This window comes from Lemur catta, chromosome 3 (genome assembly GCF_020740605.2).
Source record: "Lemur catta isolate mLemCat1 chromosome 3, mLemCat1.pri, whole genome shotgun sequence".
Lineage (NCBI taxonomy): Eukaryota > Metazoa > Chordata > Mammalia > Primates > Lemuridae > Lemur > Lemur catta.
The window spans coordinates 99,428,205-99,451,805 of NC_059130.1; the positions used below are offsets into that span (position 1 = coordinate 99,428,205).

General features: G+C 49.3%; 2 long non-coding RNA genes across 2 annotated transcripts; one reads left to right on the forward strand and one right to left on the reverse strand.

Annotated features, from left to right (window-relative positions):
• Window positions 1-149: 149 nt before the first annotated feature.
• On the forward strand, window positions 150-23,358 carry LOC123634731. Its single transcript, XR_006733998.1, has 3 exons — window positions 150-425; window positions 19,761-19,879; window positions 23,008-23,358. It is a non-coding gene; the product is annotated as an uncharacterized LOC123634731 (long non-coding RNA).
• Window positions 12,940-14,850, reverse strand: LOC123634730. The gene is made up of 3 exons (XR_006733997.1): window positions 14,565-14,850; window positions 13,879-13,940; window positions 12,940-13,478 (listed from the first exon to the last, which is right to left on the reverse strand). It is a non-coding gene; the product is annotated as an uncharacterized LOC123634730 (long non-coding RNA).
• Window positions 23,359-23,601: the final 243 nt, after the last annotated feature.

A 23,601-nucleotide genomic window follows, 5' to 3' on the forward strand; every position in this document is an offset into this window, starting at 1 on the left:
CTGGTCCGGGGAGACCGTCCCGGGGGCGGAGCGGCCAACGCCCCTTCCTGCTCCGCCCCCCTCGCCGCCCCGCCCCCGGCCTCCGACCCCGCCCCCTCGCCGCCCCGCCCGGCCTCCGACCCCGCCCCGCCCCCGCCCCGCCGCGCAGGGCCCAGCCCGGGGTAGGGTCCGGAGCCGGGGACGCAGCCCCTTCTGCGTGCCTGACGACCTCGGCGGCGACGAGATCTGGAGGGGAAAGTGAACGGCCCGTGTGCGTAAGATAAGCACCGACTGAACCAGGTCCGCGCACCTGCCAGGTACGGACAGGTAGAGCCGGCAACGTTCAGACCTAAGAACGTGACAAGCACACCCTGCCTGCGCAAGGTGCAATCGCGGGCGCACTGAGGGAATCTGGCGCACAGAGGCTGGTCCACAAACTGTTGGAGGTAGGTCTATAGTTATAAAGACGGGTACATAGAGACAGGCACTTTCCAGATTGAGGCAGGACCACTGAACAGATAGGCTGTCACTGAAGCGGTTGTGCAGAGGTGGGGCCACACCCAGGGCCAGGCACACTTCTGAAATAAGTAAGTACCTTTTCCAGGATAGAAAGGCAGGTTCAACCAGCAGATACGCAATGACGGAGGCGGGAAACCAGGCAAAGGAGGGACATTTACACCAATCGCCATATAAATAAATGTTCACGAAAAATATGTTACCCATGCTACAAAACTCACGTGACTCTGTCCCCACTGGAGGAAACACCCACCCGGCCCATAAGGATGCTTTTAGTTTCCCAGGTCAGTAATGATCCCTCACACCAGCACGGCACTTTACAGTGTCTATCCATGGGCTTAGGTGAGGAAGACAGAGGTCAGTATGCCCATTTTACCCTTGAGAAATTCAGAAAAGGTTAAATTGCCTCAGCTAGAAAGACTTGGAACCAGGACAAAGAGCTCCCATCCCAGTGCACCAGGTACTGCGTTTGCCACTTTGGAAACCACCAGTGACCTAGGGCAGAGGGGAGCTTGGCTGTGTGTGTGTGTGTGAGAGAGAGAGAGAGAGGGAGAGACAGAGAGAGGGAGAGAGAAGGAGAGAGAGAGGCAGAGAGAGAGGGAGAGAGAGAAAGGGGAACATAGAACCCACAAGCTAGAGGCAAAGCCTCCACGAGGCCACCTGTACTTACTGTACCAGCCCTTTGCTAGCTCTGTCTTTGCCTCATCATAGGCGTGTGTCCTGAAAGGTAGGTGTTAGTGTTATAAGAAAAAAATTATTTCTTGTAAAAGACACCACAGACACAACTATGCATGTAGTGATTAAAGAATAATAGCAATGAAACAATCCACCAACTTGCTTGAAAAACAGACCAGTGCCAGTAGCCCTGAGGCCATCTAGGTGTCCCCATCACAACCTCCTCCCCTCAGCCCAAGAGCTACTTCCCTGCGTTTTAATTGTGCTGGTCATTCCCTTACTTTTCCTGTAGATTTACTACCCTTGTGTGAATGCCTAAATAGTAGATTGTTTAGTGTAGCTTTTTTCTACTTCTTGTAAGTGGAATCATTCTGTAATTATATGGCTTCCTTTTTCACAGTGTTATATTTTTAAGAATCCATTTCTGTTGCCTGTTTACCTGTAATTTATTTATTTTGCTGTTGAATAGTATTTTATTTTGTGACTGTACCACTGGTTATTTATTCATTCACCTGTTGTTAGATGTTGTTTCTAGGATTTTTTTTAAAAAACTATTAGAAAGAGTGCGCTTTGGATATTCTTGCACACGTCTGAATGCAGTTGTAGAGCTGAGGAAATGGACACTCAGGGATTCAGAAAGGTGAAGTCACCTGCCCAGGGTCACAGGCTGGTGGAGCTGGAATTTACATAGCGCTCCTCAAGGCAGTGCATCTCCCCATCCCCACGGATAGGTACCTGCTTGTTCCGGAGGCCACAGAAGGGCCCAGGGAGTGTGCCTTTCTCGGTGGGCCCTGAGGCTGTTCCTCTGGGCTTGCTTGACCCTGCCTAGCCATGTGCCTGCTTTCTTGCCTCGTCATCGTTGAAGACCCCAAAGTGTCCCCTTCTCTGTGTGCCCCTGCCCCGAGGTACAACAGCCCCAGGGGCTGGCAGCCTGAGGAGAGAGGGAACGCACGGTCCCCTGCCGCATGCCAGCCCACATGCAATGCTGGGCACCTCCCACACTGGCAGTCACTCCAGTCCAGCACTGTACAGGCTGGAGCCCCAATCCCACAGCAGCTCCTTTTACACATGAGAAGAGCTCAGTGATGTCAGGTGTTTATTCGTAACTACTTTCAAGATAGGAAAAGTATTCAGTGATGTGTCCAGGTTAATAAATATAATGATATTAATACAAGGCACAGCGATAACGCCTCACATTGATGGAGTGCTCACTGGGCGGAGGCGCCGTGCCAGCACCTTGCAGATGCACCCGCCTCTGCTCGGCCTCTTCCTCGCCCAGGAGTGCCCTCCCTTCCTGCCTACCCGACAGCTGCCTGGCCACTTCCATTCATCTCTTTGATGATGTCACCTCCTCTGTGAGGCCTGCCGAGCTTCCTCAGTGCCACCACAGCATCCTGCCTATGTCCGTCCCTACGTGCCCTGCCGGGTCATGATTGCTAGCCTGGGACCTCCTCTGGGCCGGGACTATGCTGGGACTCCGCCCTTGCTCCCAGGCCCCTGCTGCCCAGTGCTGCACCAGTGGGAGTCAGCGGGACGTGATGAGTCACGAAGTTCCCTGCCCTCCGGGAGTGAGCCTCGGTCTCACACTCTTCCGGTTTATGAAGGCTGCTTCTTCCCAAGAAGCTGACTGTCTTCTGCAGAACCCAGGGCTTCTCCGGGGAACCCCTGCTCCATCCACTTACAGCTGGATTTTGCAAACTTTGGCCCCAGTCCCCTGGAGCCCTGTGGTGTCGAGCCCATGCACCCTCCTCTGCCTCTTGCATGCCTGTCTTGGAAGCCGGGCTGCAAATTTCCTTCCTGGAACCTGCCAGCCCTCCTCCCACCATCTGCCTGCACCCAGCCAGCCCGGGTGAGGTCTGCAAAGCTCCTGGACTGGCCACCCCCTGTGAGGAGGAGGGAAGGCTGGAGAGGGAAAGGTCCCGGGAATGACCTTCGACTTCAGTTGCTTCTTTGGGCACCTCAGCCTGGAAGGACCCCAGAGCTGGGCCACCTCCACAGGAAGGCTGGGCAGGCTGGCCCCAAGCCTTAGCAGTGTGGCTACAGAGATGATGCTTAAATTCCACAAGGCTTCCTGGAAGTAGAGAAGGGACAAGATCCCTCCCATGTTTTGAGGCTCCTGGTATATTTTAAAAAGCCTTGTCACACAGGGCTACAAAAATCGATGTATGTTTTAAATGGTAATAGAACAAATTAACTCTTTTTTCTTTATCATGCACTCAAATGCAGTACCATATATTTGGACTATTGACAAGATAATTAGAGAACTTGTTTTAAAAATACATTATTTCCTTGGAGAAATGGCTGATTCTAGGGCAGGGACAGGGAAAAGACGAGCTTGGAGCATCTTGTGGTGCCAGAGAGTTGGGGGGTGCTCACGACACAAAAGGGTGGGGGCGTGTCTGAGGGACCCAAGAGCCAGAAGAGCTCCCAGTGGCCCAAGCTGGAACCGTGGGAGCAATGGAATAAATAATGGAGTAGTATTGGATTATAACCCAAAGTATAAATAAATATTTTTATTTTATAAATAAATATAAATAAATTTTTGAATAAATTTATTTTGAATACATTTTTGAATAAATAACTGGGGGAGAAGAGGTAAACAAACCTTCCTTACAGAAGAATTCCCAGGAATGAATGTAGATGCTCCTCCCTCTAGGAGGCGGAGCTTGGTGAGCTCCTCCCCTTCCCTTGAGTGCGCGCTCGACTCAGGTCTTGCTCCTAAATAATAGAGCAGGGAAAGATAAAAATAGTAACTTTACAGTGGAGAAACCTGGCAGACACCACCTTACCCAAGGGATCAAGGTTAACATCACCAGCGATACGTCAAGCGGCTATCACGTACCTCCCCTCTCTCGCCCCCTCTGATGTTGTGTGACCAGAGCGCACTTCAGCTGTGCCGCATTCTTTCTCGAAACCCATCACCCCAGAGAAAAACATCAGACAAACCCAAATTATAGGACATTCTACAAAACACCTGACTAGGACTCCTCAAAACTGTCAGGGTTATAAAAAGCACAGAAAGACATAAATAGTCATAGACCAGAGGAGACAGGTTGACTCCTGCAACAGAAAGAATAGTAATACAAAAGCCGGTAAAATCCAAATAAGGGCTGCCGTTTAGTTAATAGTGCTGTGCATATGTAGGATTTCTGAGTTTTGACAAATGGCCCACGCTGGTGTGAGACGGTAACATTAGGGGAGACCGAAACTGGCGGAGGGGCACACAGGAGCTCTCTACATTGTATCTTTGCAACTCTTCTAAAGACCTAAAGTTGATTCCAAAATTCAAACGTTTATTTAAAAAATACCCATAAAATTTTATGGGCCTTGCAGGTGGTGTGTTTTGGTGATTGGGTCAGCTCTCTTGGTACTTATCCTGTGACAGTATAAGCTTATTTGGAGATAGTGTCAAAGGCTGAACTTGAGGCCTTTTTGTCTATGCTCCCCCCCCCCCCGCCCCCCCCTTCCCAGATGCCCCTGCTGTCTCTGCTCTTCCCTTTGCCCCCGGCATTCAGCCACCGCTCCTCCCTCTTTTCTGAACCCTGGGATCAGACTGATAAGAGCTGGAAAGCCCCATGCAGATTGATTAGCCTGAAACCTTTGTTTTATAGATGAGGAGACTGGGAAGGAAGGAGGGAAGGCGCTTGCCCCTGGCCACGGGCCAAGCTAATTGAGGCAGAGTCGAGAATGGGACTAGCCAGGCTTTCTCCATCCCAGGATCCCTGGCCCCATTTGCCGTGGAGACGGGGATCCGGGATCGGACCCACACGGGTGCTCTGAAGTATCGGTGACTCACTTGGGGACGTGATAAGGGCAGCGCTTACCTGGAAGGAAGGGCGGAACCTCAGGTGCTGGTTGGAAAGAATGGTTTGGAATGGAAGTTTCCCCTTTGGCCTCACTGTGCATTCTCTTAACAGGTGAATCCCACCTGCTTTTGAAGATCCAGGAAGAGCCGGGGACTGAAAGTAGGCAAAAGGTTAAGTCTGTCTATGGCCCCCACCCCAACCCCAAAGCTGTTGCAGTAAAGGGAGCAGAGAGATTCTGCAAAGCTCTGAGCCTGTGAAGAAGGGTTGGGTCTCCAGTCTTGGTGTTGAGCACTCCCTAATCTGCACGGAGAGATGCAACTTTGGTGATAAACTCGAAGCTGCCTGAGAACCCCCTGGCCTTCCCTAAGGCCTGCAGAGTAGGGGGCTGGGCTGCAGTGGCCCTGCTGTGAGAGTGCTGGGCGGACTCATGCCCCCTGGCCTCCCTCAGTGTGTTCACATACTGAACTGTACCAGTCTGAGCCACCACTGTCTCCCCACCTGACTGTGGCTCCTTAAAGGTGGGCCCTGCCAGGCACGGTGGCTCAGGCCTATACTCCTAGCACTTTGGGCGGCTGAGGTGGGAGGATCACTTGAGCCCAGGAGTTCAAGGCTGCAGTGAGCTATGATGATGCTACTGTACTCCAGCCTGGGAAATAGAATGAGACTCTCTCTCTTAAAAAAAATAAATAAAAAAAAGGTGAGGCTGGGCTCGGTGGCTCACGCCTGTAATCCTAGCACTCTGGGAAGACGAGGCGGGCAGATTGTTTGAGCTCAGGAGTTCGAGACCAGCCAGAGCAAGAGCGAGACCCCGTCTCTACTAAAAGTAGAAAGAAATGATCTGGACAGCTAAAAATATACAGAAAAAATTAGCCAGGCATGGTGATGCATGCCTGTAGTCCCAGCTACTCGGGAGGCTGAGGCAGGATTGCTTGAGCCCAGGAGTTTGAGGTTGCTGTGAGCTAGGCTGACGCCACAGCACTCTAGCCCGGGCAACAGAGCGAGACTGTGTCTCAAAAAAAAAAAAAAAAAAGATGAGCCCAAGTCTCACTCTCCTATGCGTGCCCAGCACAAGACCTGGCATGGATGGTGCTAACTGCTTGGCGAGTCAATGTAGGAGCGAGCCGATGTAGTTCTGGTTATGTTTGCTGTGAGGGTGTCTGTTGCATCCTCTTTGCCAAGTCCAGCTTGTGGGTGTCCCCTTGAATCTGAAAAGAGCAGACACAGGCCTGGGAAGTCAGAGCTGGAGGGGGGCTCAAGGTTCACTTGGGGTCTCCAGCTGAGTCACATGTGAACATTCAGATGGGATTGGGGAACTAGAAGCTGGACACGGGTGAACTGGCAACTAGGCCAGATCTAACCTCAGAGTCAGACGCTTGCTGCTGGTGGGGCTGACGTCAGCTCACGTGGTCAGTGTGGTTACCCACAGATGGGGCGGCTGTAGAGCGCCCCTCACAAGATGTTGGAGGACACTGATGTGCAGTTCACATGCTGGTCAGCAGTTCCGATGGCTGTTGGTGATGTCGCTAATAAACATGCCGTAGGAGATGTGCCGGGTGTCTCTCCAGCATCCTTTACCCAATTCCCCTTCCTAACAGTCCTGGGAATTTCCCAGCCATGTGATCTGGTTTGAAATGACCCACTCTGGGGGCAGGGCCTAACTGTCTTTAAAAAACCAGAGTAACTCATCCTCTAGGCTATAGGAATGGGTCAGAAAAAGGCACATGGTCCAAGTCAGACCAACTCGAATTGATCGATCTCAATTCTGGGTCTTGTCTTTGAGCTAAGTGGGAAGCAGACTGTTTCTTGATAATTACAGATGAGAAAAGCAAGCAGTGCCAGGAGCTTCTGGCAACCACTGTGTGACACGTCATAGGAGGTGGAGCCAAGAGACTGAAAGAACGTGGGTCCTTGGTAACAGCTGCTGGATCAAGCCTTGCCTGAAGCTATTCCTAGTTCTAGGCTTTCTGGTTATATAAACCCATAAATTCTGTCACAACCAAAAATATCCCTCATAATGGTAACAATAATTACTTAATAATTATATTAAGTATACCATAATTGCCTAAATATAGCTTAGGAGATAGAATCTTACAAAGTACAAGATTTGTGTTTGGATATAATAAAAGAGACTCTCGTGTATGAAAAGGTCAGCAAACTGCTGAGTTAGTTCAAGCTTCGCTATCAGGCATGTGGTTAAACGAAGGCCCAGAGAGGTCATGAGACTTGCTCAAGGTTTGACAGCTGCTTAGTAGAGCCTGTGACTCTCAGGCCACTAGTGATTGATGTTTAATGATTATTGGAATGCTTGAAGTTCTGTGCATTTGCAGTGAAATCATCACTACATGTTTTCTTTCTTCCCTTGTCTATTTTGCCAAGAGACAGAGAAGGAATGGCAATAATTCTCTTTATTTTGCAAATAGGGAGGCAGAAACTCGGAGAGGCTTAAAGATTTGCCAAAGGTCACATAGTGAGGCAGTGATAGAGCTCATCCCAGAGGACAAATGTCCTGAATGCGATTTAGGGTTCAACCCCCTCCACCCCACCCCTTGAGCTAGCCACTTCTGCCTCCATTAGGGTGGAAATAAAGATTAGGGCATGGAGGCCGGGCGCGGTGGCTCACGCCTGTAATCCTAGCACTCTGGGAGGCCAAGGCGGGAGGATTGCTTGAGGTCAGGAGTTAGAGACCAGCCTGAGCAAGAGTGAGACCCCGTCTCTACTAAAAAAAAATAGAAAGAAATGATCTGGACAGCTAAAAATATATATATAAAAAAAATTAGCCGGGTGGGCATGGTGGTGCATGCCTGTAGTCCCAGCTACTCGGGAGGCTGAGGCAGAAGGATCGCTTGAGCCTAGGAGTTTGAGGTTGCTGTGAGCTAGGCTGATGCCACAGCACTCTAGCCTGGGCAAGAGAGTGAGACTCAGTCTCAAAAAAAAAAAAAAAAAAAAAAAGATTAGGGCATGGTAAGGCCCTTTCTTGGTCTTCTTTCTTAGCTGCTGAGTAATTAAAGAGTATGTTGAGTTGTACAGGCCAAGGAAGTGACTGTGGCCCTGACAGGTGGGTCCTTTCCCCCCAACCTTAGGAAAACCAATGTTATGAGACTCAGAGAAAACTTAGGATATTTCTGTTGCCAGCGCCTACAAAAGGAAGGCCAGCCTAGAGAGATGGGAGGCTGCATGCATGAGATTCTGGCAACACAATCCCTGTGACTCCAGCTCTGACACCTACCCTCTCCTGCCCAAAAGCCTTCTATAGCTCTCCAGCATTTGCTGTAGCCAACGGGGCTGATGTGTGTGGCTGCACAGGTGGTGCACTGCAAAATTTAGATGATGATCTGAATGGCACTCTGGGAGTTGTGCAGTTCACAGCTTGCACCACCATACCCAGTGGTGGGTCTAGGTTGCCTTTCTCAACATGTTTAGACAGTCAAATTACTTTCACAGCAATCAATAACTTTGCAAACCCTTTTTTAAATAAGAAAAAAATTTCATCATTTTTACGAGGTAGAGAAAATATGTTAAAGGACATTTATTTTTATTTTAGATCAGTCTGATCCCAAAGATTGTATTAGAAAGTTTATGTGTAAAAAGATTCATTATTTTTAAAGGCTAGTTTTGCCCATTTTCTATGTAATAAGTGATGCCTACTGTTTAATAGAATTTAAATTAATATTATGAGGAAAAGCAAGGTTTATGGACAAATGAATTAAAAATAATTTGTCAAGCTTAATTTGAGAACTGAATGTGTACTGAAATTATCATTGTAGATTGGAATTTAACTACATGGTATGAATTTAAAAAATAGATATACTTGCTTTCAATACGTGGGGATTTAGAATTCTTGCATCTTGCACTTCATTCTTGTGATTTGTTTAGTTATTTTAAAAACAAATTTTGTGCTTTGTTTCTAAACGAAGAGATGAGAGAGAAGATATCACCTCCTCAAATAACCCATTTCAGTTATGAATAGCTGTTATTTCCGAAAGATGAAAAGCTAAAATGGCTGTATTTTCTCTTTTTAGTATTCATTTTTGAAGTACTAGAGGCATCTTGATGGGCTATGTAAGATTTTTTTTTTTTAAACAGGTGATACATTAACAATGTAGAGATTCAAAAGGTGTGGGTATGGTTATGGCAGAAACAAAATCTCTTTTCACTGGTCCTGAGAGTGGTTCTGTTCTCCAGGAACAGCCAAAGTTAGCAGTTTCTCATGTATCTTCTCAGATAGAATCTGTGCACCTATGGGGAAATATCTGCACATATGTATTCTGCTTTGTTTTTCTTTATTTTTATAGAAACAAATGCTTCTATATAACCAACCGCACCTTGCTTTTCTCACTTAAAAATACACCCAATTGCAAACAGTATATGTTACGCTGCCTCGTTACCTATTTCTTCATTGATTAAAATATGGAAATAGAAACAGATGCCAGTACTGCATTTGAAGACACGAATCCCCTCAGAAAATGTGAGGCATCCTCTGAGGAGTTGAGTTTGAACCCTGACCTCACTACCTCCCAGCCCTGCCACCTTGGGCAACTTGCTGCACCTCTCCGCCACATTTCTCTTCAATTATAACATGGGGATAATAGGGGAAGGTTTTGTGGGGCAATTTGGGGTGCCCTCTTCAAAATTATAAATCTAGGTTGGGTGTGGTGGCTTAGGCTTGTAATCTCAGCCCTTTGGGAAGCCGAGGTGAGAGGACCGCTTGAATCCAGGAGTTCAAGACCAGCCTAAGGAACATAGTGAGACCCCGTCTCTACAAAAAATAAAAATATTAGCCAGATATGGTGGCACGTGCCTGTAGTCCCAGCTACTCGGGAGGCTGAGGTAGGAGGATCCCAGGAGTTCGAGGCTGCAGTGAACTACGTTCATGCCACTGCACTCCAGCCTGGGCGGCAGAAGGAGACCCTGTTTAAAAAAAAAAAAAAAAAATTACAGCTATCAAGTTAAGCACTTCCCCTGCAGGATCTGGGAAGGGCCCCTGCAAGTGAGGGGCCCTGAAGGTTCAACTTCATTCGCTTCACCACAAACCCGCCTCTAACACTAGTGTCTACTCCATAGGGCTGTTGGGAGTACAGAATGTGTCTTAACTATCTGGCACCTGGCTGGGGGCGTGGTGGGTCTGACTCCCAGACTCAGGTATGCCAGGAACATTTACATTCTTCATGTGCCACAACCTACCTGAAGTTCTGACGCCAGGCTCCCAACTTCACTGAGCCGGCAAACACTTTCACTGGAGTCACTCTCGAAGTTTTAAATCCACCTTGCACTGAAGCAGTGTCAAGGCATGGGGTGAGGGGAGGGGTCCGTTTATCTTTGATCGTCATTTCTCTTTGGTCATCTGTTCACACAGGCCATGGCTGAGGCATCTGGTGTCCCTTTCAGAAGGACCCCTCAAACCTCCCACCCTCCACTGCGTCTGCGCCATGCGTAGGACTTTGAGGGGTGCCAAGGAGTGCTGTTTAGCTGGTTGTAAGGAGATCTGGGTTGGGGGGGCGCCCATCGGCTCTGTTCTAGGCCTTACCAGAGAGCCTGCTCTCTGAGGACAGCAGCAATGAACCTGGTGGCTAAAAGCACGGGATTGGGTGCCTGTCAGAGTTGGGTTCAAATCCTGCAAAGCCTTGCTTTCCTCATCTGCAGAGTGCGGAGGGTGATAATTATAGCTCCCTCAGAGAACTGGTGGGAGGAATTAAATGTCTTGGTAGGCTTAGCATAGCATCTGACAATAGTCCCTGAGCTCTTTTAATGGAGGTCACACTTCACTCCTGTCTGCTGTTGTGTGACTGGGAAGCTGAGATCCCAGCACTGGCTGCGTCAAGCTCACCACTCAACCTTCCTGTTGACAGCGGCTGGGGTGTGGGCACAGACGGCATGCTTGCCCCATTTGCAGATGACCCCAAACTAGAGGCAGCAGCTGGTATTTTAAGTGACCAAACCAGGGCTTGAAAGCACCTAAAGCAGATGAAATGATAGTCTAACTCCCCTGAAGTAAATACGGATGGGTGTAAAAATGAAAAGATTTTGCATAAAAGAGATTTTGGTTAAAGGTTCAATAACGTCCCATATTAAGATGGCTGCCCCAAACTAATGTGATCTATAGAAATATAGGGCTGAGGATGAGGGAGGTGATAGCTGGAGGGCTGTGTTCATTTCTGGTTGCCACATGATTGAAGAGACAGGGAGAATCCAGATTCCAGTTTGAGGAGGGTGAATGAAGGATAATGAGAGCTGGGGATACTGAGAAGACTCCGAGGGGCAGAGGCAGGAGCAGCTGTATAGCTCTGCCAGGCTCCAAGGACAGAGCTGCCACCTAGAGATAACAAGGAGCTGAGAGCCAACTCAGTGGCTGTCAGAACTGTCCCACAATGGAAAGGCTCGCCTTCAGAGGTAGTGAGCTCCCCATCACCAGTGGTATGCAAATAGAGTGAGGGGGAGGTGAATTTGTTAAAAAGCAGTTTAATAGCCTGTCTCCCTTACATTTCAGAAGCCAGGACGATGGTGACAAGGTGGAATGTCACAGGTTGATGGATTCGATAGATTGACTACAGCTTCACTAAGAAGAGAAAGCTGGATTTTTAAAAATATTTTGTATTTATTTAGATACTTTATAAACCCTTTATAAAAACCCTTTATGAAAGGATTTATAAAGGGACGTTATTGAACCTTCAGCCAAAATGGTAGTGATACGGTAGTGAGCTCCCCATCACCAGTGGGATGCAAATAGAGTGAGGAAAGAATTACTGTTTCCAGCTCTCGGATGGGTTTGTTGTTGTTGTTGTTGTTTTGTTTAAGGTGGGGTCTTGCCCTGTCACCCAGGCTTCAGTTCAGTGCCATGGTCATAGCTTACTGTAGCCTCAAGCTCCTGGGCTCCAGCACAGTTCTCCCACCTCAGCCTCCTGAGTAGCTGGGACTACAGGTATGTGCCACCATGCTCAGCTAATTTTTCTTATTTTTTGTAGAGATGGGGTCTCACACTCCTGGCCTCAAGTGATCCTCTTGCCTCGCCCTCCCAAAGTGCTGGGATTACTTACAGGCTCAAGCCACTGTGCCTGGCCTCACAGATTGTTATAACAAAAATAAAGATCCTATTGATAAAAATCTTTGTTGGCTCTATATATACACATATAGCCAACAAGTGCATAATTCGTATTTCCTCTATTTTAAGGTATACTTTAAAAAATGAATATTACTGAAGTTGGGACTAACTTACACCCCATGTGTGTGTTTAATGATCCTTCCTTCCTGAAAAGTCGTTATTTGAATCAGCAAAATGAAGTATATGATTCAGGAGGTTTTTTCTGACAATCTGGATTCCATCTTACACTGGTGCCATTAGAATGTATCTCTTGAATTTGTTTCTTTTTAAAGCATCTAAATAAATAAAAAATATTTTTAAAAAGCCGGCTTTCTCTTTTAGTGAAGCCATAGTCAATCTATCGAATCCATCGACCTGTGACATTCCACCTGTCACCGCCATCCTGGCTTCTGAAATGGAATGGAGACAGGCTATTAAACTGCTTTTTAACAAATTCAGAGCAGCGTTCTTGGCTGGGGGAAAAAAAAATTCCACTTATCAAGAGATGTTATTCCTTCAAAGGATGAGAACCTACTTCTACATAAAGAGAATTTGGAGGGAGCGTTTTGTTCTGCGGGGACATCATCTGGATTTGAATACATCCCTGCTCAAAAGAAGATTTATCATAATGGACCCAACTCAAAACACTCAGAGTACAAGGACCGGTGAGTTTTCAAAAGGAGGCACTTGGAGAGGCTGGTGAGGGCCCTTGTGTGGATTTTGGAGGTCAGGGAGGGCTCCGAGCCCGGCATGTAACTTTCCTACTGAAAGACTCATCATCATCCTCCGCGCCCCCCCACCCTGCGCCTCTCCGGAAACTTGGGACCTGAGTTCATTTAAAAACACTCATGGTTTTAGGAGGCTCTTGTTTATTATAAAGCTGCCAAGAGACCTTGCAATGAAAGGCATTTTGAAGATGAGAAAGAAGGAAGCCAGGCCAAGGCTGGCCCGGCTCTCAGCCGTGGGTTTATAAAGGTGACTCGTGGAGCACAGCCACCTGCAAACCGTGCGCTGGGCACCGGACCGTCTGGCAGGCGGCGGGCAGAAGGTGTTCACAGGGACCTGGGTTCAAATCCCTGCTCTACCAGTCGGTCATTTCCACTGCAATCTTGGGAAGTTGCGTAACCTCTGGGCCCTGTGACGCCCTTTCCTGGAGCCCGGAGCTGGAACAAAGCCCCTTGAATCCCTGACATCAGAAGTGACGCCAGCCTCTGCAGGCAATGACTAGGCACAACACGCTGCCACTCCCTTTCCCGTGTCCGGGCTGGCATGGGGTGGTGCTTCCCACCAGGTGGTCTGGCTTCTCCATGGGCCCAGTGCTGGCCAGACCCTCACTCGCTCCTTGATGACATTCTCCATCCTCAGATGACATGCCCTATGGGCTGGCCTGTGGTGCCCTCTCCTGGTGACTGCAGGGAGGAGGGTCCCTGGAACCAAAGGAAGTCCTTCCTGGAGTCTAACCTCCACCTCTCTTGGGGCATTAGAAGTGAGAAGGGCAGCTGAGGGTAGCGTGCTCTCCCCTCCACCTTAGGAAATAAACTCACATGGAGTCCAAACAGCTTATTTTCTTTGCTGGGTCAGGCCATCTGGGGGCCTAAATGGAGGGGACCACCTGGGTGGGCTCTATGCAGGATTTCTATGTAAAGGACCCTTTGGGGAGTAGGACTGAGGACCGTTGTGAAGGTGGGCTGCCAGGGCTCGCACCTGGGTGTGGGAGGGCAGAGGGACCCAGGGATTAGGGCTTGCAGAGGGAAAAGGCTGGAAGGCAAGGGTCTGGTGCAGCTCCCCAGCCCCCCAACCTGGAGGGGCCCCTTCCCCTCACCTCACCTGGGACAGACGCTGTCAGCGATTCTCCAGGACTGGTGAAGGGCCTTCAGTTCGTCATTTGTCTTAAGCACAGAGAAAGCAAGAGGGATTCGAGGGGTCAGGCGCGGGGAGAGTCATCGCCACCCCGCATCCTGCCCCACCTGGTAAACTCATCTTCTTCGCCTCTGGGCTTGCCTCCTCTCGATGCTTCCTGGCCCCTGTGAGATCACGCTGCCCTCCCCTCCCACGTGCCCCCTGCAGTGCCCCCGTTGCCCCGTCCAGCGCACATTCTGTGATGGCAGCCTCTGTGCTGTCCTTCCCCATGGGCTGTGCTCCATGCGGGCCGAGGCCTGTCTGTCTTGCTCCATCCTGGCTCTGGCCCCAGCACCACACGGGCTTCCTGGCACAGCCCTGGGGCTGAGGATATTTGATGACCTCAGTTGATTCCGGAAGGGGCCCCGGCTCTTCCTTGGGCCAGCTCAGCTGGGCTTTAGGAAGGATTGGGGCAGGCATGGGAGGAGGCAGGGCCCTGGGGCTTGACCGTGGGTGCCTGGGCACTCTCTGGCTTTCCAGGCAGGGTTGCTACCCCCACCCCAGTGTGGATGCCCTCCTCATCTGCCTGAGGCTCCGACTTCCTGCTGGCCCTCCTTACTCTGCTTGGACTCTGACACCCGCACTAGCTGCCCCCATATGTGGACACCCCTCACCGGGTTGAGCCCTGACACCTCCAGGCCAGGGTGTCTCCCTGTGTGGTCCCCTCCTCACCCTGCTGTGACACTAGCTTCATTCCTCTGTGGTTCCCCTTGCCAGAAAGGGAATCTCCCCTGCTCTGCTGCACCTGATGGCTTTAGGTCCGAGTTGTTCAGGGAGGGAGGAAGGGAAAGGAGGGGCAGTGCAGTGTTTTTGAAAAAAATATTTTAACCGTGGAAATTTTTGTGCAAGCAAAATTTTGCACAGATTATATAAAATAGAGTCGCTCTGATTGAAGAGAGAGTGAAAGAGAAAGCAAGAGAGAGAGAGAGAGAAAGAGAGAAGGGAGAGGGAATGAGGGAGAGAGGAGAGCAGAGAGGAGAGGGAGAGGGAGAGAGAAAAGGAAGGGAGGGAAGGGGAGAGGAGGGGAGGAAAAGAAGGGGAAGGGAGGGGAGGGGACGACAGGAAGCCCTCCCAGTGCGCCTGGAGCCCCACCCGCTTGGTCCCACCCTCTCACAGAACTGTCATCTGTCATGAAGTCCTAGGGGTTCCTTGGTGTACAATTTGGGAACCACTGGAAAAGCATTCTGCCCCCAGTAAAATGGGTGCTGCATTGCAGCCACTAAGCTGTCTTCTCTGAGCTTTCCTGGGAAGCTGCCCACCCTGAGTAGCTCTCGCGGCCAGCAGCCGGATGTAGCTTGAGCGCATCAGTTGCTCCTGTCTGGAGAAGTGGCCTCTGAGGGACGGGGGCCCCGATGGGTGTTGGGGGCATCCTCTGGGACCTGTGAGAAGTGGGCTGGGGTTGCAGGGCACAGGCTGTGTGTTATAGGACTTCCGGGCAGACCCTTGGCCCCAGCCATCCGAGACCGTTTGTGACCCTTTAGGCCCCATCTCTGTCCCCTCCAGTCACCCCCAGGGACAGGGCCTGCAGGAGTCACTGACTTCCTCATGATACCCATCAGAGTGCACAACACTTTCCAGTTTGCAAAACACTTTCACATCCAGTCCTTGTGGTTTGATCGTGGCACGTCCAAGGCAGCTGGGGCGATAGCGCTGTTGCCAATTCCCCTGCAGCGGAGAGGAAGCGAGAGAGAAGAGGTTGTGCAAAGTGCCCTCAGCAGCAGAGGTGAGGCTGGGAATCCAGACAGACTCCACGTCCCAGCCCCGTCCTGCGCCCACGCCTTTCCCGGGGCTTCTCCCTCCCTCTGCAGCCGCCGGCCCAGGCGTCCGGAGGGGCTGGGAAGGCAAACTGCTCAAGGGTCAGGACCCTTTCTCAACACCTGGGGGCAAGCGCTGAGGCCCCCTCGGTGGGAGATTGGAGTAGGGTGACCAGATGATTAGTCATCCAGATTAGGACACTTCTGAGAATGAAAGGGAGCGTCATTAATAATTACCCTGGCAACAGCCTGGCCTGAGGTCACCCTATCGTGGAGCCGCCTGCCCCCCTTCCCCTCCCCAGCCTCAGGCCCCGCCTCTCTCCTTCCCAGCTGTGTCTCCAGCCGATGCAGAAAGTCGCCACTCACTGAGCATTTATCCACAGAGCTTTTTTTTCGGGATCTTCATGACAAAGTGTGGCTGATCCAGTGTGAGTCCCATTTTTATTGCTAGAGACACTGAGGCCCAGAAGAAACTTGCCCGAGAACACACAGCCAGTAAATGGTGGAGCTCAGATTTGAACCCAGGGAGGCCGGCTTTCCGTGGAAGGATTGTAACAACATTTTCATAAACCAGTTTGGGCCACAAGAATTGGGCCACGGGGTGGGGCGCCCTAAGCCTCTCAGCAGACCTTCCCCCCGTCTCTCAGCTGTCTTTAGCTCAGGGACATCATCAAAAGGGACTCTGAGTGGCAGCTGCAGCAGGGGAGTGGGGGATGTGTAGGCAAGGGAGGGAGGTGGGGTAGCAGCAGGATGAGAGTAGTCAAAACTGACATTTATTAAGCACCTACTGCATATCAGGCTGTTTTCAAGTGTTTTCAAGGCATTATTCTATTTAAACCTCACACCAATCCTATAAGCTAAGTAATATTATTATTCCCATTTTATAGAAAAGCAAAACTGAGGCCACTTGCTCACCATGACACAGCTGGGAAGTAAGTGGTAGAGCCAGGACCATCCAGGTAGCCCAGCTTCTAAGCCAGCAAGCTCAGTCATCATGCAGAGTGTGCCCAGGGAGAAAGGACGCTGCTGGTCCCCGGGTAGATTTCCCTCTACCCTGCTTCCTGCGCATGTCCAGTGGGCCGATTTTGAGTGAGGAGAGAGTTCATGGTCCAGCCTCGTGGGGGCACCAAGAGTTCCCGCTTCCGCTCCACCTTCCGCTCCACCGGCTCCCCGCAGGAGGCTCAGGGAGGACGGAGACGGCCCTGAGCCCCCGCCGCCCTCTGCTGCGGCTCATTTTCATTCATTTGCTTTAAACGCTTCTCCCTCTCTGTTTCTAAATCTAATTTTTCAGTTTCTTTTTTGTCTTCACTCAAGTTGCTTTAATGAAACGAAAATGTGTCTGTTTCCCTCTGCTGGAGCTGCCCAGGGAATTTCAATATAAAACAAACAAGTTGGCTTTTAAAATTAAAATTTTATGGGTGGCATTTCCTCGTTTAATGGGTGGCACAAAAGACTGGAGTAAAACCAATTAACGTGGGGTTGAGACTCGGTGTTTGGCAAAATTAAACAACGGGAGCAGCACGGTGCGCCGGGAGCCAGGAGCAGTTAGTGCAGAGGCTGGGGGTGTGCAGGGGAGGCGCGGAGGGGGGCTGTGGTCGGGTCCCCCAGCACCCGAGTGCGCCCAGTTGGGCACTGGCGCATGTGAACGTGCTGGCCACAGGTCCCATGCCCAGGTGCCTGTGTGCACACCTACCCTGTGCCACGGCAGGCAGTTGTGGGGTTTGGGAAAATGAGGGGGGATGTGGGCTGCTTAGGAGCCCTGGGGTCATGGACACTGGAGCCTGGAGAGGCATTGGGGAAAGTAGCTCAGGCCTCTGCAGGGGCCAGACTTCACTCAGGCGGTTGTCCCCTGGCACAATAAGAGCCCACCCCTGAAGGCAGGGACCCCCATCTTGATCCCGGCCATGCCCCAGGCCCAGGCAGTGCCAGCAGTGTGGCAGGTGCCCCACAGATCCTCAGTGGCGGAGTGAATGACTTCATTCAGGCAAACAATTTTAGTGGAACTGCTCTGCCGTGAATCCGTCAGGGTGCTGTCACCCAGTGCAGCGTGTGTTTGGAGTAGAAATGGTGAAGATGTCACAGGAGATCTGAGGACGGAGGTGGCACTTCTGGGTGGGGCCACCAGGGGAGACTGAGCAGCCAGAGGAAGGGGCCGTCCAGGTGGGGGGAGGGCAGGAGCAGGGGGTGGAGGTGAGAAATGGAGGTGGCAAGTCCGGCAGGAGTGTGAGACCTGTAAGAAGATGAATCTGGAAGGCCAATGGGGCCTGGCTCTCAAACAGTGGAGCCAGGAGCTTGCACTTCATCCGAGGGCCGTGGGGAGTCATCGGAGGTCCCACGGCAGGCTGGTGCGATCAGAGGTGACTTCTGGGAGGCTCATTCTGGAGGCTGGGGGCAGGGAAAGGAAGGGTCCTGCTAGGTGTGGTGGCTTTAGTCCAGGCTGAGCTGAGGACGTCAGGCTGGGTGGGCAGAGTGGCCCTTGGCTGCTGGGGGAGGGGAGAGAAGGCGTGGGAGACGGGGAGCCTGGGGGAGGAGCAGGGTGGGAAACCGGACACCAGCAGACCCCCAGCACAGACCCAACCGCACTGAGGATACAGGAAGTAGACTTGAGATTGGCAATTGCAGCCACACTACCTGTAAGTCCAGGGAGGGACATGGCCACCCAGGAGGTCCCAGAAAACAGGCCTCCCAGCCTTGGGGCAAAGGGCTCGGGCCACCTCTTTTGTTCCCTTCACCTCCCTCCTCACCCCACTGTCCCCTACTGGGGTAGATTTTATCCCACCTTTTCTGTCTTCTGACCTCTCCTTCTATGGAGAGGACCACTCCGTGGACTAGAGCCCCCAGGGTGGCAATAAGGTGAGGAGGCCGAGTGCCTTACCTGCTCGGAGCCAGGAACTTGAGCTGGTCCCCATGGCCACCACCAGCATCCTTAGTCCCCCCCAATTAGGCCCTCAGATGTGAAAATACACTCCCAGACAGAGTCCTGCAGGCTGCAGGCCCCAGACGGACCCGGCAGGGGTGCGGAGACCGGGTGCCAGGCCTGGTCTCTCGGGGCGTGTCTGAGGGAGCATCTGAGGTGGGAGGAAGGGGCTTCCTGATGCAGGTCTGCGCTGGGACCCAGTCCCATCAAAGTCCCTCCAAGGCCTGTCTGAAGATCCAGGTGAGGGTCTCTCTGAGAACCTATCTGAGGTTTATCTGTAAGTCTCTTTGAGGCCTATTTGAAGTTATAAACACTGTCTGGGTTGGCCCGAGGGCCACTAGCATAAAACCAATAAAGATGGCCCAAGGCCAAGGCTGACATTGACTCTTTTCCCTCCATACAACAAAGACAGTAAATTTGGCCAAGCTTGAAGCAGGTTCTTATGGCCGGGGGGTTGGCGGAGTAGCTGGTGTTTTTCCTTTTGTGGTGAATGAAATTTATCTTAAACCACAAAAGGGTTGACCAGAGAGAGTCCCCCACTTTATCCTAACAGCCACCTGGCTGACCTTGACAAATGTGGTGAAGGCAACACACACTACCTGTACACACCTCCTTGGGGAAAGAGACACAGTTGGGTCCTGTCTGAAATGGGTTTTTAAGTATGAATAGGAGTTCACCTGGTAAGGTCGTGAAGGATAGTATTGACTGAGTGACACCAGTGAAGACACAGAAATGTGAAATAGTTCTCTGTGGGTCAAGGAAACTACAAGTACATCAGGTTTTCTGGAGTCCAGAACTTGCAAGAGCTAGACACGCGTGGATCAGGTAAAACAATGTAAGAGAAAGGGCCTTGCAAACTGTCGTGTACTACCCAAAATGAGGCATGGCTGTTACCACCCCCTCTCTTGTTTGTTATGGGAACCAAATGAGTTGAGATGTGTGAAGCTGCATTGTAAACTGGAAATGTGCTTATAAAAATGTTAATTAATATATTTAGAGAGTAGGTAGATTAAGTGTGAGAATGTGGAGATGGAGCAGACAATTAAAATATCTGCTAATTTCTCTCTTGAATTCACATTTTAGGAAATGTTTATAAACTGAGAATTCTAATTACTTTTCTCCTTCACACCTCTTTGCAGATGAATACATTGTAAGAGAATGATAGTGTCTGGTAAAAATATTGTCAGTTTCCTGGTGGATCAGCTGGGACTCCTTACAGAGCAAGTAACCGGACACCCACCGCAAATTGGCTTAACCGGTAAGAGGAATGTGTAGTTCGAGTGCTCTGAAGTCCAGAGGTAGATCTGATCCAGGGTTGGTTACTCCTGATGCTCAGGAGAGCTTTTCCCTGTTGAGAGCCAATAGCTCCTGGCATTTAGGTTTTTCCCTCCAAATCCAGGGAGAGAGTGGGGCTTTTCTTTGGCCAACCACCAAGCAAAATTCCTGAGTTTCACTTCTTTGTTTTTTTTTTTTTTTTGGTTTTGGTTTGATTTTCTTTATTTTTATTTGTTTTGATCTCTGTTGGACAATACCCTAAGAGCTTAACTTCTGATTGGACTAACTTGGAACATGTGGAGCTCTGGATAAAGTGCCCATCACTAAAGCTACCACGGTGGTAAGGAGAAAGGTGAAATGGGTGCAAGGAGGCGGACAGGATGCCCACTCTACCTGGTCACTCAGCTGGACCATGGGGCTTCAGGTGTGCAGACCTGGTGTCCTGTTTGGTTTCCAGCCTCACTGCCGATTCATGATCTGGAATCTCTCTTCCCTGCAGCTCTTCCTCTGCAGCCATGATCCTGGTTGGGGCCTTGTCCCATCAATCCACACTCAGACCACAATAGCTTTTCTTTTAGCTGCTCAGTCACTAGCCTCTCTCCTCGCCAATACGTTTTTTTTTTCTCCCTAGAGATGCTCAAAAGCTCAACACATTTAATCATAGCAAAGAACACATGTCACAGCTGATGCGATAAGACAAAAAACACAATTACAAAATTTATGGGAAAATTAGCATCCATTGCCAAAGACACAATTTTATAACTAGAAAGCCCAATGAAATTAACTAAAAACAATAAATTCTAGCCAATAAGGGAGTGTAGTCAGATGTCAGACACAAAATAATAAAAGTTTAAAGCTATTTTCCTATAATGGCAATCAGTTTTAAAATGTTTTGGCAGGTTATCTGGAGAAGAGGGTCTTTTATTTTTTATTTTTTAACTTAATGAGGAAGCTCAGTTGGGGATAGTTGTTTTCTAGAAACCATGTTAGTTTCAGTGGTACAGACACATGTGACCTTGAATCACACCCTCCTCTCATTTTAATAAAATTACCAGGATAGGATCTTTGTACGAGTAAGGCAAGTACCACCTGCTTTTCTAAAAAGAGCCTTGGAAGAAGAAATCTATGTAGAAATGCAACCTGAGATGTTAAATATTCTGTTTTGTAATGACTGCATTTCAAGTAGTTTGCAGATGTGACCTGGTTTTATGGCCTGGGGTAGGAGCAACGGGAGAAGAGCAATTTCCAGGGGTGGAACAGTGATTTCCAGGTGTGGACAGGGCTGAGGAGCCTTTCCTTGGTGGGTGCTCCCCGGTATTATAGGGACCCTGAGATTGGGTGCACAGCCTGGGGCACCAAGGTGACACTGTGTAGCTGTGTAGGAGCCCTGATTGCAGCAAAGAGGCAAAAGAAGGAAAGATGGGGAGGGGGAGGGGGTGGGAGATGGGAAGGTAGGGGATGGGAGGGTGGGGGAGGGGAGGCGAGAGAAGCCAGGAGAAGGAGCAGCGAGACAATGAATTGATCAGCGGCGCCCAGATCTGTGTGTGGAACACATGAACCCCTATCTAGGTTCCCCAGATACCTTTAAAGTATAATTCTCAGAATATTAAAAACATAATTCTCATGCAATACATAGTGAGCACGACCAAAATATTATTTAACTCAAAAAGAGACTCTTTGAACAAGGTGGTTCAAAGAAGGATATGAGAAACTCCTATGAAAAACAATGATGGAATAAGACACTAAATTATTAATAGACACAAAACTGGTTAATATCCTATAGGACAATAAAACTATAACCTTTGGGGATTATTTTCTCTACTGGATGGAAATCATTTGCCCCTTACCAGTTTTCTACAAGTGAACATCTAATTTTACAGAGCCGGGGCCCTAAGCAATAGTAATTAGAACATCATTCTAATCACTCTAGACAGGCTTGTTGGCCCGTGCATGGGACATGGAGAGGACTTACCATCATGTTTTGGCCCGTTTTGGGAACCTCACCGAGAAATTCGCTACATGAAATTTGGGTTTTGGGAGCTCAAAGCCCTTCTAAATGAACCCTGAGAAGAAATATGAGCCAAACTTGGATCCCAACACGGTGAGGTGGGGTGTATAAAAGCCACCTGGTGCCAGTGGCTTGGTGAGCACCCTGTGCGGGTGGGAAGGTGGCCTATACCCATCCCCTGTGCTGGACTTTGAAGTGCTTCTTGTTGGGCTCAGAGTCACATTAATCTTTTTGTTTTCTGGATTTTTTTTTTTTACTTTTTTTTTAAATTAAATTTTTTATTGTGGTAAAATATACATAACAAAATTTACCATTTCAACCATTTTTAAGTATACAGTTCATGGCATTACGTACATTCCCATTGTTGTACAACCATCACCATCGTCTGTCTCCAGAACTTGTCATCATCTCAAACTGCAGCTCCATCCCTATTACACAAGAACTCCCATTCTCTCCTCCCCGCTTCTCCCACCATTCTTTCTGTCTCTGTGGATCTGACTACTCCAGGCAACTCATAGAAGCAAAATCATACAGTGCCTGTCGTTATATGACTGGCTTACTTCACTTAGCATAATGTCTTCACGACTCATCCCTGTTGTAGCATGGATCAGAATTTCCTTTGTTTTAAAGGATGAATAATGTATGGTATGTTTATACCACATTTTGCTGATCCTTTCATCTGTGGATGGGCACTTGGTTGCTCTCACCTTTTGGCTATCGTGAATAATGCGGCCATGAATGTTGGTGTACAAATATCTGTTTGAAGTCTTGCTTTCTATTCTTTTGGCTATATATCTAGAAGTTTAATTGCTGGACCATATGGTAATTCTATGTTTAATTTTTTTGAAGAATCACCATAGTATTTTCCATAGAGGCTGTGCCATTTTGTATTCCTACTAGCAATGCACACGGGTTCCAATTTCTCCACATCCTCATCAACGCTTGTTATTTTCTCTGTGTGTGTGTGTTTGTGTATTTTTAAATAAGAGCCATCCTAATGAATTGTGAAGTGAAAACTTTTAGTTTTCAAACTAATTGTTGAGAACCACTGATTATTAAAGAAAGTCTGATGGAGAATATTTCCCCATGTCTCAACTGACCAGGAATCTCTGTGGCTAATGTGGTCCACATAAGGGCAATCCTATTTCCAGGACCAAATCTAGAAGAAACAAGAAAGCCCACGATTGCTGTGCCTTCTTCCTGCCACATGGTGACGCTGTTGAAATGGGTCCTGCGCAGCCTGGTGGACATTGCTTGTCATTGCTCTGCTGTTGTCTCTGTTGCTTCAGGTCCTTCTATTAGTGCCACTCGATTTTCCAGAGGAAACAGTATGCCTTGGCTACAATTACAGTTCTTCAATTAAATTAGACAAATACTTATTGAGTGCCTACTACATGCCAGGCTCCGATCTAGGTTCTGGGAAAACGTCAGAATGAAATAGACAATGATCCCTACCTGCCCTTGTGGGGGCTACACAATAAACAACAAACACAATAAATAAGTAAAACACAAAGCATGTTAAAAGGTGTTAAGCACCATGAAGAAATAAAAGAGTAAAACAGGGTCAGGGGGACTGGGAGCATGTGGCGGGGCATTGGGTGAGGTGTGTCATTGGGAAAACATTCAGTAAAGTCTTGAAGCAGGTGAGTTGTATTGGGAGGAAGGGTTCCAGGTGGAGGGACCAGCCCTAAGGTGGG